The following is a 13,352-nucleotide window of genomic DNA, read 5'->3' as shown; positions in this document are numbered from 1 at the left end:
CTATCTTCGCTCCCCAGACCAGTTAACAGAGCTGTTCAACTTCCTAGACAAGCCTGCTATCAGTTCATCATCCCCAATTGGCATGACTATCTGCTCACCCATGAGGCACTCGGCCCTCCCGTACCCAGACCACAGCGAATAAGACAACCCGCACGCCCCTTGACCCCATCCAACCTATTCCGTGGCCTGGCTACTGGCCTCTTTGGTCTCAGTAGCTGGTAAGACACTGAAAAATCGGACACACGTTCTAACACCTGCCATGGTGGATCCCCTCAAGGAGACCCAGCAACTTTAGGCTGAACGAACTGGATATTATCCTACTTGACATGTTCCCAGCCACTGGGCTTTATAGACAAGTAAACTGACACCTCTCAATCAATAACCCCCTGTTGCACTCCTGGTCACCTGACCATTGGTTTTGAACCATTAGGGTCATAACTTCCCTGATTCTGGCCCTCGGGCCCAGTTATGCCAAATCAATTTGTTATATTTAATTGGTTGGGGTGGGGTGTTTTTTGTCTGTGCTGCTCTCCCCAATCCCTCACAATTTTAGGTGTTGAAGGGGGTGACCTGTGCACGGAACCATGGGGTCTACTGACAGGTTCCACACCCCCATACCTCTGCACCCCCTGTGTCAGATTTAACTGTGGACCCCCATTGTGTTTCCTAATGGGGATTCGTCCTTTACAGATCCCCTATATCTCTAGCCCCCCCGACCATCCTGAGATGTAGTTTTGTTAATTCGTGGCTGGAGTGATGGGACCTGTCTGGCAGGAGTTTGTATGCCATAACTGTAGTACCACCATTGGCTACCTATATTGCTCTTTATCCGCACAGGTGAAGTAGGCACTCTGACCCTCTGTGCTGGTTCCCTGGGGAAAGTTAATACCCTCCTTCTGTTCTCCTTGCTGCCTGTCTGAAATCTCTTTAATTTGACTGTTTTCCCTGGGTTCACCACCACAATATGGTCTCAGTTAGTGGTTCTTTCTTATCTTGCTTCCCGTGTTTGATTTCCACACCTATTATTTTTTCATTAATTCTATTAAAACAGTTATAATGTGGTTCTTTCTGTCCTCACCTCGTGCATCTCCAAATGTTTTGTTTTTTTCTTTTTACAGTTTAGTTGCTCGATTCAGGTGACTTCTAGCCCTCTACTCACCCCCCCAAATCCTTGGATTATTTTCACTATTTATAGACTTCTCCCTCCCTCTCCCCCTTCCGCTTTCCCCTTTCCCCTTTCCCGTTACCCCTTCTCCTGTTCTTTTTTCTGTACTTTTCTCCCTGTTTTAGTTCTCAACCTCTCGCCTAGGTAAGATTCATTGGCTATGGTTCTCTCTACTCCCCTACTTTACTGGGCCCGCTCGGTTAAGTTTTAGTTAAGTGGCCTTTTGGTGCATAAGGAAGTGCTCCCTCATCTAGTTAAATTTTTTATTTTGCCACAGTTAAGTGTTATCAAGATAACAGCCTTTTGTATATATGTCTATAAAAATAGACCTGGCTTCTTTGGACATTACAGTGCAACACATACCTTATGAACAAGCGTGTTTGCAATGTGCTTTCTACTGAATTAATAAAATACCTGCCAGTTATACAAATTATCATCAGGGACTCATTGTCCAATATGAATGTGTTATAACTAATAGCAGTTACAGTCAACTGGACTTTATTTCTGTTAAGCCCCATACACACTATCAGATTTTCTGCAGATTTTTTCCTTCAGATTTACCAAAACCATGTAGTAGAAGGGCCTGCCTGATTACATACACATTGAAACTCCTAAGGTTTGACCTCATATTGTATGGTTTTGGTAACTTTTGGTGGCTTTGAAGGAAAAAATCTGCAGAAAATCGGATAGTGTGTATGGGGCTTAATTTTAATTTTATTCTGTTCTGTTATTGCCTCTATCTGTTTTGCCTTTAGGAACAGAACCAGTCTAGTTAAATGTGACCAACTACTAATAATTAAAACATGGCCTACAAAAATTAGAACCTTGAAAGACATTGGCGTTGTAGAAAAATTGTAATCGGCATGGCTTTTGCTGTTAGTAGTTTGAAACAAATACAGGGGCTGGTATTGCAAGCCTTCTTCTGAAAATTCTGAATACCTGGCTGTGTCCAAATTCGATACTTTTGAGTCTCTTAACCAGAACAAGCAGGCTGCATATGACTGCAGAACCCTTGTTCTGGGTCATCGGTTTTGAAATGTGGCATATTGCACGTGTGTTTAAATACAATTATGTGCTGCTCACTGTCCTTCTTGCTGGAGGCTCTGACATGCGGAAGCAAAACCTTGCCTCCACCCAGGGCCGTCTTTAATTTGGATTGGGCCCTGGGCAAACATTTTCTTGCCCCCCCCCCTCCATTCTGAGGCATACAAAAAATAGCAGGTAGACTCAAAATCAGTTTACTGCAGCAGATCACGCAGTGATTGCAATTGTTTGCCAGAGGTTACAGCCTATCCTTACTGCTCGCTGGCTGGTTGCTAGAGGTTACAACACATAATTTCTGCTTGCCGATTGGTTGCTAGAGGTTAATGCACATCATTACCACTTACTGATTGGCTACTAGAGATTAAACCAGATCACTACTGTTCGCTGATTGGTTGCTACAGGTTAATGCACATCATTACCTCTCACTGAGCAGTGGAGCAATCCTAAATAATTGAGCAAGTAAAGGGGCACATTAATACACATACTACAGGAGAGTGTCAGAGAGTGCAGACATATTACTGTAGAGGTTCAGAGACTGCAGACATACTGCAGGAGACAATCAGAGACTGGGGACATACTACAAGAGACAATCGGAGACTGCGGACATACTGCAGGAGATTACCAAAGACTGGGGACATACTGCAGGAGACAATCAGAGACTGGCGACATACTGCAGGAGACAATCAGAGACTGCGTAAATACTACAGGAGACAATAAGAGACTGCAGACATACTGCAGGAGACAATCAAAGACTGCGGACATACCGCAAGAGACAATCAGAGACTGGCGACATACTGCAGGAGACAATCAGAGACTGGCGACATACTGCAGGAGACAATCAAAGACTGCGGACATACTGCAGGAGACAATCAGAGACTGGCGACATACTGCAGGAGACAATCAGAGACTGGCGACATACTGCAGGAGACAATCAGAGACTGCAGACATACTGCAGGAGACAATCAGAGACTGGGGACATACTACAAGAGACAATCAGAGACTGCGGACATACTGCAGGAGATTACCAAAGACTGGGGACATACTGCAGGAGACAATTAGAGACTGGCGACATACTGCAGGAGACAATCAGAGACTGCATAAATACTACAGGAGACAATAAGAGACTGCGGACATACTGCAGGAGACAATCAAAGACTGTGGACATACTGCAGGAGACAATCAGAGACTGGCGACATACTGCAGGAGACAATCAGAGACTACGGAAATACTACAGGAGACAATAAGAGACTGCGGACATACTGCAGGAGACAATCAAAGACTGCGGACATAATGCAGGAGACAATCAGAGACTGCGGACATACTGCAGGAGACAATCAGAGACTGTGGACATACTGCAGGAGACAATCAGAGACTGGCGACATACTGCAGGAGACAATCAGAGACTGCGTAAATACTACAGGAGACAATAAGAGACTGCAGACATACTGCAGGAGACAATCAAAGACTGCGGACATACTGCAAGAGACAATCAGAGACTGGCGACATACTGCAGGAGACAATCAGAGACTGGCGACATACTGCAGGAGACAATCAGAGACTGGCGACATACTGCAGGAGACAATCAAAGACTGCGGACATACTGCAGGAGACAATCAGAGACTGGCGACATACTGCAGGAGACAATCAGAGACTGGCGACATACTGCAGGAGACAATCAGAGACTGCAGACATACTGCAGGAGACAATCAGAGACTGGGGACATACTACAAGAGACAATCAGAGACTGCGGACATACTGCAGGAGATTACCAAAGACTGGGGACATACTGCAGGAGACAATTAGAGACTGGCGACATACTGCAGGAGACAATCAGAGACTGCATAAATACTACAGGAGACAATAAGAGACTGCGGACATACTGCAGGAGACAATCAAAGACTGTGGACATACTGCAGGAGACAATCAGAGACTGGCGACATACTGCAGGAGACAATCAGAGACTGCGGAAATACTACAGGAGACAATAAGAGACTGCGGACATACTGCAGGAGACAATCAAAGACTGCGGACATAATGCAGGAGACAATCAGAGACTGCGGACATACTGCAGGAGACAATCAGAGACTGTGGACATACTGCAGGAGACAATCAGAGACTGCGGACATGCTACAGGTGATGGTCAGAGAATTTTCAGCAATGCACAGCTTGACAGTTGAATAACACAGCTCAGGGTTTAAGCAGTCAGGCATTTTATGGGTGCAAGGACATACCTGGCCAGCCAAATTCACTACATACATTTAGAGGGATTCCATTCTCTGCTCTCACTACAACAGCCGGGGGCTCCACTGATGCTTTGTAGGGGGGGCCCCGTTACCCGCGAATTGGGGCCCCAATGAAGGTTTTGCAGAGTGCACAGAGGACAAGAGGACTGGAGGTGGTATTCTCGCGCTAGCCAGCTGAGAGGGGGCGGGGCCGGGAGCTCCATTGACGCTCTGACCCCGCCCCCGTGCAGCCTGTATGCTTGGAACAGAGCGGCTGTAGTGAGAGCCAGTGCTCGGAATGGGAGCGTCAGTGGAGTTCCCGGCCCCACCCCCTCTATACTGGCTGGGGAATACAGAGGTCCGGGGGCGGGGCCGGGATCTCCACTGACGCTCCCATTCCGAGCACTGGCTCTCATTACAGCCGCTCTGTTCGGAGCATACAGGCTGCATGGGGGCGGGGTCAGAGCGTCAGTGGAGCTCCCGGCCCCGCCCCCTCTCAGCTGGCTAGCACGGAAATACAGCCTCCCGTGTCCTCTGTGCACTCTGCAAAACCTTCATCGGGGCCACAATTCGCAGGTAGCAGACAGTGCGGGCCCCCCTACAAGCATTGGGCCCAGGGCAGGTGCCCCGTTTGCCCTGCGCTAAAGACGGCCCTGCCTCCACCAAAATGGCAGCTCCCATACCAATGCTAGAGGCAATTCAGTTCGCATTGTGCGCTATACAAGTATTTCATTCATTCATTTATTGGACACAGCGCGAGCCAAGCAACAAGTCTGACAGATGCAATATCCACCGGGACCTGACGATCATTCTGAGGAGAGGCAGAGCGGCTTTGACTAGATGGGGGGAAATGGAGATCTTGGGTTTCTGATAAGCAGAAACACGGATCTCTATTTTCCTTTATTCAAAGCACATCCCTCACAGTTAGAAAGCACCGCCTAGTTACACATTTAACCCTTTGATTGTCCCTGATGTTAACCCCTTCCCTACCATTGTCATTTGTACAGTGACAGTGCATTTTTCCCGCTAAAAATTGCTAGCAAATAAAATAGAAATAAATAAAAATTCCATAGATATAGCACATAGATTTTAGATGCTACAATTTTTGCGCAAAGCAATCAATATACACTCATTGGGATTTTTTTACCAAAAATATGTAGCACAATACATATTGGCCTAAATTGATGAACGTATTTTTATTTTTTATTATTATTTGATGTTTTATAGCATAAGGGCCGGTTCACACAGGGGGCGAGGCGAGGCGACACCGACTTGCCTCGCCGCGACCTGCCGCGATCTCAGCGGCGACTTGCAAATGACTTCTGTATAGAAGTCAATGCAAGTCGCCCAAAATAGTACAGGAACCTTTTTTCTGAGTCGGAGCGACTCGAGTCGCTCCTCTTAGAACGGTTCCATTGTACAGAACGGGGGCGACTTGTCAGGTCGTGGCACGGCAAGTCGTGTCGCCTCGTGTTGCCCCCTGTGTGAACCGGCCCTTAAGTAAAAAATATTGTTTTTTTTGTTTGTTTTTGTTTCAAAATTGGCAGTCTTTTTTGTTTACAGCAGAAATAAATAAATAAATACTGCAGAGGTGATCAAATACTGTACCACCAAAATAAAGCTCTATTTGTGGGAAAAAAAGGACATACACTCTATTTTGGCACAGAATCGCACAACTGTGCAATTGTCAGTTAAAGCAACGTAGTGCTGTATCGCAAAAAATGGCCTGGTCATGAAGTGGGTAAAACCTTCCGGGGCTGAAGTCATTAAAGAACAAGGCCTAGTAAGTTAGTAATGGGGAAAAATGGCTGCATTAAGACCACTAGCAATGCTAGTGTGTCTAGTCCTTTGCCCTCTGTCTCACAGTTTCCATAGTTCCAGTGGTTGTAAAGGATAAACCTTTTTTCTTCATTAAATTATCAACCTTGTTATACTTACCTGGTATTGCACAGAGTGGCCTTGATCCCCCTCTTGTGGGCTCCCCCACTAGTGCCCTAAGCTCCCTTTTTTCTCTGTGTGCCACCATAGGAAGCTGCTTGCTATGGTTGCACACCTGTGGGCTTACTCCGTGTCCATAGACACACACAGTGCAGTTTGACCCGGGCCCCCTCACAGGATTTGATTGACAGCAACAGAGAATGCAGCTACTGAGACATTCTTTACCTCAATGCAGAGAATGCATTAAGGTAAAACACGTCTTGCCTTTGAAACCACTTTCAGTTCTTCTTTTAGAGGATTTTTAATGCAGTGCAATAATCACTTTATATTGCAAGTTACATCATTCTAGTTTTATTGCTTTACTCACATAAAGCGGCAGGCAGAGGAATTCATCAATGAAGCTTGCTTGACCTTGGAAGAAGGTTGATGTTTTTTTTTTTTCATTTGGCATATAATCAAGTGAATACTCCATTCACAGTGTTTTTAAGGTACCATAAAACATTTGTTTAACTGGAACACTAATTCTTGGCTGGCTTTGTCACCCCTGTAACCCTCAATACAGAGCAGGAATTTATTGGAATGCAAGGTATAGGCAGTTAGCATACTTCCAGGATCATAACCTGAATCTGTTGTTATAAATGTAGTGCCCTCTACCCATAGGTAGGTGCCAGTAATAGATTTTTACTAGGGACTGTCAGCTCAGGCAAATTTAGGCAGGCCTATGCTGCAAGCTAGGCCTGTCTGTTTTGATCTGGGGGCTGGGAGTGGTCAGAGTAGCAGTGGGTGTTACCACCTGTGCTTCAGTTCTTAGGTGCCTCCCCTGCTTCCAGGGAGAATATTCTGGAAGAGGGGCCGGGCCTAGAACTGGAGTGGCAGATAGCTCATGTGAGAGCCCTGACCAATCCCCATCTGGTATTGGCAGGGGGCAGGCCTCCCATATAAGCTGAGGTAACATGTCACTGGGGGGGGGGGGGGGGATGTCAACTGAGTGAAGTGGAGGATGAAATACTAGGCAGCCGCAGGAGGGCACCCCCATCTGGGGGAGGTGCGCCGATCGCAGGAGGAGGCCCAGAAAGAGCTGTGAGGGAGCTTTGCGTTTACACGGTCATTGGCAATGTCTTTATCATCACGTAGCCATTGATAAAGAAATCCTGGAGCAGAGAGGCTGGTGAAGCTGTTGGAATGTATGGCCTGGTCAAGTTCTCCATCAAGGACTCAGGAGCAGTGGACAGTCGGTGAGTGTTACCACAGTGCAGGGCTGGATTTGCCAGGAAGACTGTGAGGGAACTTTGCTTCTACACGGTCATTAGCAAAGTCTTCATCATTTACATGGTGAATGATGAGGAGTCCTGGATCAGAGGAGAGACTGTGGGGATCTGTGTCAAATTGATGCAGTCTGAGGGCACAGGATTTGCAAGTTGGACTAGCTGGGAACAGTAGTCCACCATCCAAAAGAATGTTTTTAAACAACTAGGCCTCCAGGGAGAGGTGCTGCAGGCCTCAGGCCTAGTAGCAGTGAGCAACCAGAGCCTGATTAAAGCGTTAGTAAACCCGCATTTATTTTTTTTTTTTAACACCTGCAAAGCAAAAGGCATAATGAGCTAGTATGCACCGCATACTAGCTCATTATGAAATACTTACCTTAGAACGAGGCCCCGACATCTGGCCCGATCCACGCCGAGGGAGCTGACATGCTCCCTCTGCGTTTCTTCCGGGTATTGCGGCTCCGGCGCTGTGAGTGGCCGGACCCGCGATATCGTCACTCCTGCGCATGCGCGCGGGAGATTTCATTCCGGCCGGCCGGCCACTGCCGGATTTTCAGGCCGAGAATCCCCTTGTGCGCATGCGCCGCTGCAGTCAGCGGCGCATACCGAGGGGAATATCTCCTAAACCGTACAGGTTTAGGAGATATTTTTTTTACCTACAGGTAAGCCTTATTATAGGCTTTCCTGTAGGTAAAAGTTAAAAAATTGAGTATACAACCACTTTAAGGAATTCATACAGAGTGGGTCCTTCTTGCCCAAAGAAGATGTGACATTATTTAACCTCAGCATTAATAAGTTTGTGCAGGAGGAAATAAGTTTGAGGACAAACCGACACTAGGGCAGCTATTGGCTACTGGCTACGAACTTCCTTATTCTAGTCCAGTCATACGCCATCACGTTCGAATCCGTCGGACTTTGGTGTGATTGTGTGTGGCCAAGTCCGTTCATTCGGAAAGTCCGTCAGAACTCTGTCAGAACTCCGTCAGAACTCCGTCGAAAGTCTGTCAGACTAATGCCCCGTACACACGAGAGGAATTAAGTCTGACAGACCTCCAAAGGAGTTCCGCCGGAGTTCCGACGGAGTTCTGGCGGACTTTTCGACCGAACGGACTTGACCACACACCATCACACCAAACTCCGACGGAGTCGAACGTGATGACGTACGACTGGATTCGACGTAGGAAGTTCCTAGACAGTAGCCAATAGCTGCCCTAGCGTCGGTTTTAGTCCGTCGGAGTAGCACACACACGAGCGGATTTTTCAAAGGGGACCGGGTCCGGCGGAGTTCCGTCGGGAAAATTTAAAGCATGCTTCATTTCTAAAGTCCGTCAGACTTTAGCTTTGCTAAAGTCCGTTGCAGCCCACACACGATCGGATAGTCCGCCGGACTCAGTCCGTCGGAGTTTGGATGTCGAAAAGTCCGCTCGTGTGTACGGGGCATTAGTCCCTCGAAAAGTCTGGTCGTGTGTACGCGGCATAACAGTCTGCATGGAGATAAGGAGGAGATTCATACTCATTATAAAATGCACATCATCTCTTCTGGCTCTAACAATACTGTTTGTGATCTTTAGAATATGATGGAAAATAAACAATCCTATGGGCATCCCATATACCCTTTTCTCTAACCAAGTTGTACCCCTCCCCATAAAACAACAAAAACAAAACCAGCAAAAGACTGTTCATTGTCTCTGCAAGTGATGTATGAAGTCTGGCAGTGGGGTGAATTTGTGGATTGTCTGTTACTAGTGGCAACTACACCGCTGAATAGCTCAAACAATATTTCTTCCCTGTAATTATGGAAAACAAAGTATTTTTTAAAGGTACAATTTGTATATATGAAAATGTAGTGTAATACCTCACCTGAAACATTTGTCTTTAACCACATTGTCTGTGATGAAAAGCACAAATAACTAAAACAGAATCTGTTAACAAGAACTGAGCATTTGGATATGCAACAGTTTAGCAATTATATAAAATAACATGGTTTTACCGAGTCTGTTAGTATCATGATTAATATAAGCATATATCTTAATTCAGTCTGCAGACTAGGCCAACCAGCTTAGGCAAACATGGGGTCAATTCGCTAACGTTCATGTTACTCATTTGCATAAATGATTGCATGCGGTAAATTAAAGCGGGAGTCCGCCGGGAGTCCGCCGTTTTTTTTAAAAGCCAGCAGCTACAAATACTGCAGCTGCTGACTTTTAAAATAATGACACTTACCCGCCCAGCGCGCCCGCGATGTCGGCACCCGAAGCCGATCTCTCGATCGTCTCTCGGGTGCTGCCGCCGCCATCTTGGGTATGGGAATCAGAAAATGGAGCCTTTCGGCTTCATTTCCCGGTTCCCTACTGCGCATGCGTGAGTCGCGCTGCGCAATAAGGATGGTCCCCGCTGTCTCTGGGATCCGTGTGTTTCCCAGCAGGCAGCGGGGGACCTTCGGAAAGGGGTGTGGATTCTGCGGAAAGGGGCGTACCTTCTGCAGAATCTATGCCGGAAGTGGGTGCAGATACCTGTACTGTAAAGGTACCTGCACCCCCCTCCCCCCTGAAAGGTACCAATTGTGGCGCCGGAGGGGGGGGGGTCCCAATGAGCGGAAGGTCCACTTTAGGGTGGACCTCTGCTTTAAGTCCAATTCACACACAAAAAAACAATGATTATGGGGTATTTACCAAAAAAAAATTATGAAAATATTGCATAAAAAGCTCTTAAAGCGGGGCTTCACTGCCTAAAACATTTATTTTTTTGGTACAATGACATAGATGATGTTATGTAAAATTATAACTCACTTGTTCCCGTTTTTTGTGTTTAAGATGTCCGTTTTCGCTTTAAAAATGTACCTTTAAATCTTCTTATAGTTGGTTCTCATCTTGCCTGTGGGCATGTGAAGCCCACAGGCATCCTCTTCCGGGATACAGTGCCGCTGATCGAACAGCATGCACTGTGCATTGTATCCCTGAATTCGCGCATGCGCAGTAACTTTCATTAGAAGCGCCATCAACAGCTCAGGTTGTCATCGCAATGGGCGTCGTCGTCGGAAGTCCCGTCCCATTGTGATGACAACGGAGCTGAGCCAGGCCGCCGCACTGACTCCTGGGAACAATGACACAAGCTCCCAGGAGCCAGAGCAGCTCTAAGGAAATGGCGAAATAGCCGCAATATCCATGCCCATATCCGAAGACTACACATACAGGAAGCACAGAAGATTATAATCACAACTAAGGTACAGTGGCAAACAAAAAAAAAAGTTCAGTTTTTACATTATGACATGAAGTTAATTGTATAGGTCTAATGTGTTAAAATCAGGTGGAGCTCCGCTTTAAGTTCAATACACAAACAGACCAGAGAGTGAAAAGACCCCCAGGCTGTTTTTTGACAAATAGATGGTTGCTAAGCTATGTCCTTAACAACCGATAACTCATGTCGTAGGGTCCCCCTAAAATTCATACCAGACCCTTGTCCAGGCATACAGCCCAGAAGGTCAGGAAAGGGTGGGGGTGCTCACTCGTCCTCCTGAACAATACCAGGCCACATGCCCTCAACATGAGGGGGTGGGTGCTTTGGGGCTCTGACAAGGGCCTCATCCCCATCCCCGCCCCTTATATAGGTAAGAGCCGGGGCCACATGGTTATGTAACCTGGTGGTCCTGCCCCCTTGTGATGTTACAGACTGGTGCATGCTGGGTTGGGGATGTCACAAGTGATGATGTAGGGGATGTAGCTAGGTGGCCTCACCCCTTACCTATATAAAAAATGTCAGATGGCAGAGCCTGCAGTAGGCAGCCAGCCTTCACCCGTCGGTGGGAGCATCTTTTTTTTCCCGGATCTGGCGGACGGCGTGATTGATGGTGGATTTACATCGGGGGCACTATTTTTTGATTTTTTTAATAAAAGAATTGTCAAAAACTGTGTCTGTGTATTTATTACCTTGTGAAACTTTTTTGGCGAATGGGTAGGGGTACGATATACCCAATACTCATTCACATAGGGGAGGCGGGGATCTGGGGGCCCCCTTCTTAAAGGGGGCTTCCAGATTCCAATTAGTCCTCTGCCCGCAGACCCCCACAACCACCGGCCACGGGTGTGGGGATGAGGTCCTTGGCAGAGCCCCCCCAGCCCAAAGCACACAACCGCCCATGTTGAGGGCATGTGACCTGGTATGGCTCAGGAGGGGTAGGGGCGCTTGCTCATCCCCCTTTCCAGACCTGCATGGCTGCATGCTCGGATAAGGGTCTTGCCAGGTTTTTCATACTTTTTAATTGTTGGCTCTTTTTTTTACATTTAGCTGTCAGTGGGGAACCCGCTGACAACTGATGAGTCATCGGTTGTTAAGAATGCGGCGGGTGGCTTCCCAGCTTGCTCCTTAGCAACCAGCCCAATGCGGTAATTACCGATAAATCTAACAGATATCGTATTCAGTATTTAACTCCAAATTCTTAGTGAATTGAACACTTGCACAATTGTTACCGTATTGCGGTATTTTACCACATATTAGCCATTATTTGACTCTTAGTGAATTGACCCCCATGTTACATATTAAACACTATGGTGTTTTCTGCCAAAGTCTGTAACTTAAAGTGGAACTAAAGTCTGCTATAGTTACCTCCCCTGCAGCAATGCAACATCTGCAAGTTCCCTCACTGTTGCTGGCATCTTCTCCCAATCTTCTTCCTGTTTTAGCATCATTGGCCAACTTGATTGGCTGGCCCAAGATGATGTAACTCCCATGCATGTGCATGGTAGTTGACTCATCCTGGCACCAAGACATGCCGAAAATATAAATCAATGCAATAAAAGTCTGCCTGCTAGCAATTTTCCATTGTATGAATACAGTTTCATGTTCATGCAACAAAATGTGATATATTTAAGCCTATCAGTCTTTAGATGTGATGTCCATTTGTTGTCTTTTTTTTTTCATTATTTTTAATTATTCAGTGATTTTTACCAGTAACGCAATTCGTGCCTTAGGTATTTGTAGCTGCTATTTGTAGCTGCTGACTTTTTTTCAAGAGCAAAGTTCCTATATAAGTTCTTGATGTTCTAAAGCAGTGATTCTCAACAAGGGTTCCGTGGAAACCTAGGGTTCCTCCAAAGGTTGCTAGGGGTTCCTTCAGCATTGGTAAATTTCTGCCTCTGAGATAAGTTCCCACTGACGCCATTTTAGCTATCTGTTAAGAGGTAATTCTTCCCAATGTCCGCAAGTGTAAGGACCATTCTTCCCATTGAACATCACTCTATTGTATCATGAGTTATAGATGTCTATTTTTTAGCAGGGGTTCCCCAAGACCGGAGAACTATTTTAAGGGTTCCTCTGTGTTGAAAAGTTTGAGAAAGTAAGGGAAATACAATACGAATTTGAAACAGGCCTTAGAGTCCCTCCTGCTGTTATTATTAAACAATATACATCTTACAACTCTAACAAGCTGAACTCTCGACTGAAGTAGGGGCCCTCAAAGTCTGATTGGCCACTGCCTTACGGTCACTTCAACCTCCTACTGGTAGTTTAAGGGTAAAGGAGAAAAATCAGTGTCACAGCCTCATTCAAAACTCACCCTCTGCTGCGACAAACAATTGGAAGTGAAAATAAACCAGTGACTTTGGGGACCCCACTGAAGGATAATGTATCTGAGGGGTCCGGCTGTCATTTGTCATAGTGGCAGCAATGGAGACCAGTGGACCTAAAGTAATTTTTTTTGTAATTTTTTTCCTTAATAAATTT

This window comes from Lithobates pipiens, unplaced genomic scaffold (assembly GCF_037356315.1).
Source record: "Lithobates pipiens isolate NorthernLeopardFrog02 unplaced genomic scaffold, aLitPip1_a1.2 Scaffold_22, whole genome shotgun sequence".
In the NCBI taxonomy this organism is placed as follows: domain Eukaryota; kingdom Metazoa; phylum Chordata; class Amphibia; order Anura; family Ranidae; genus Lithobates; species Lithobates pipiens.
Note: the sequence above shows the minus strand (reverse complement) of the source record.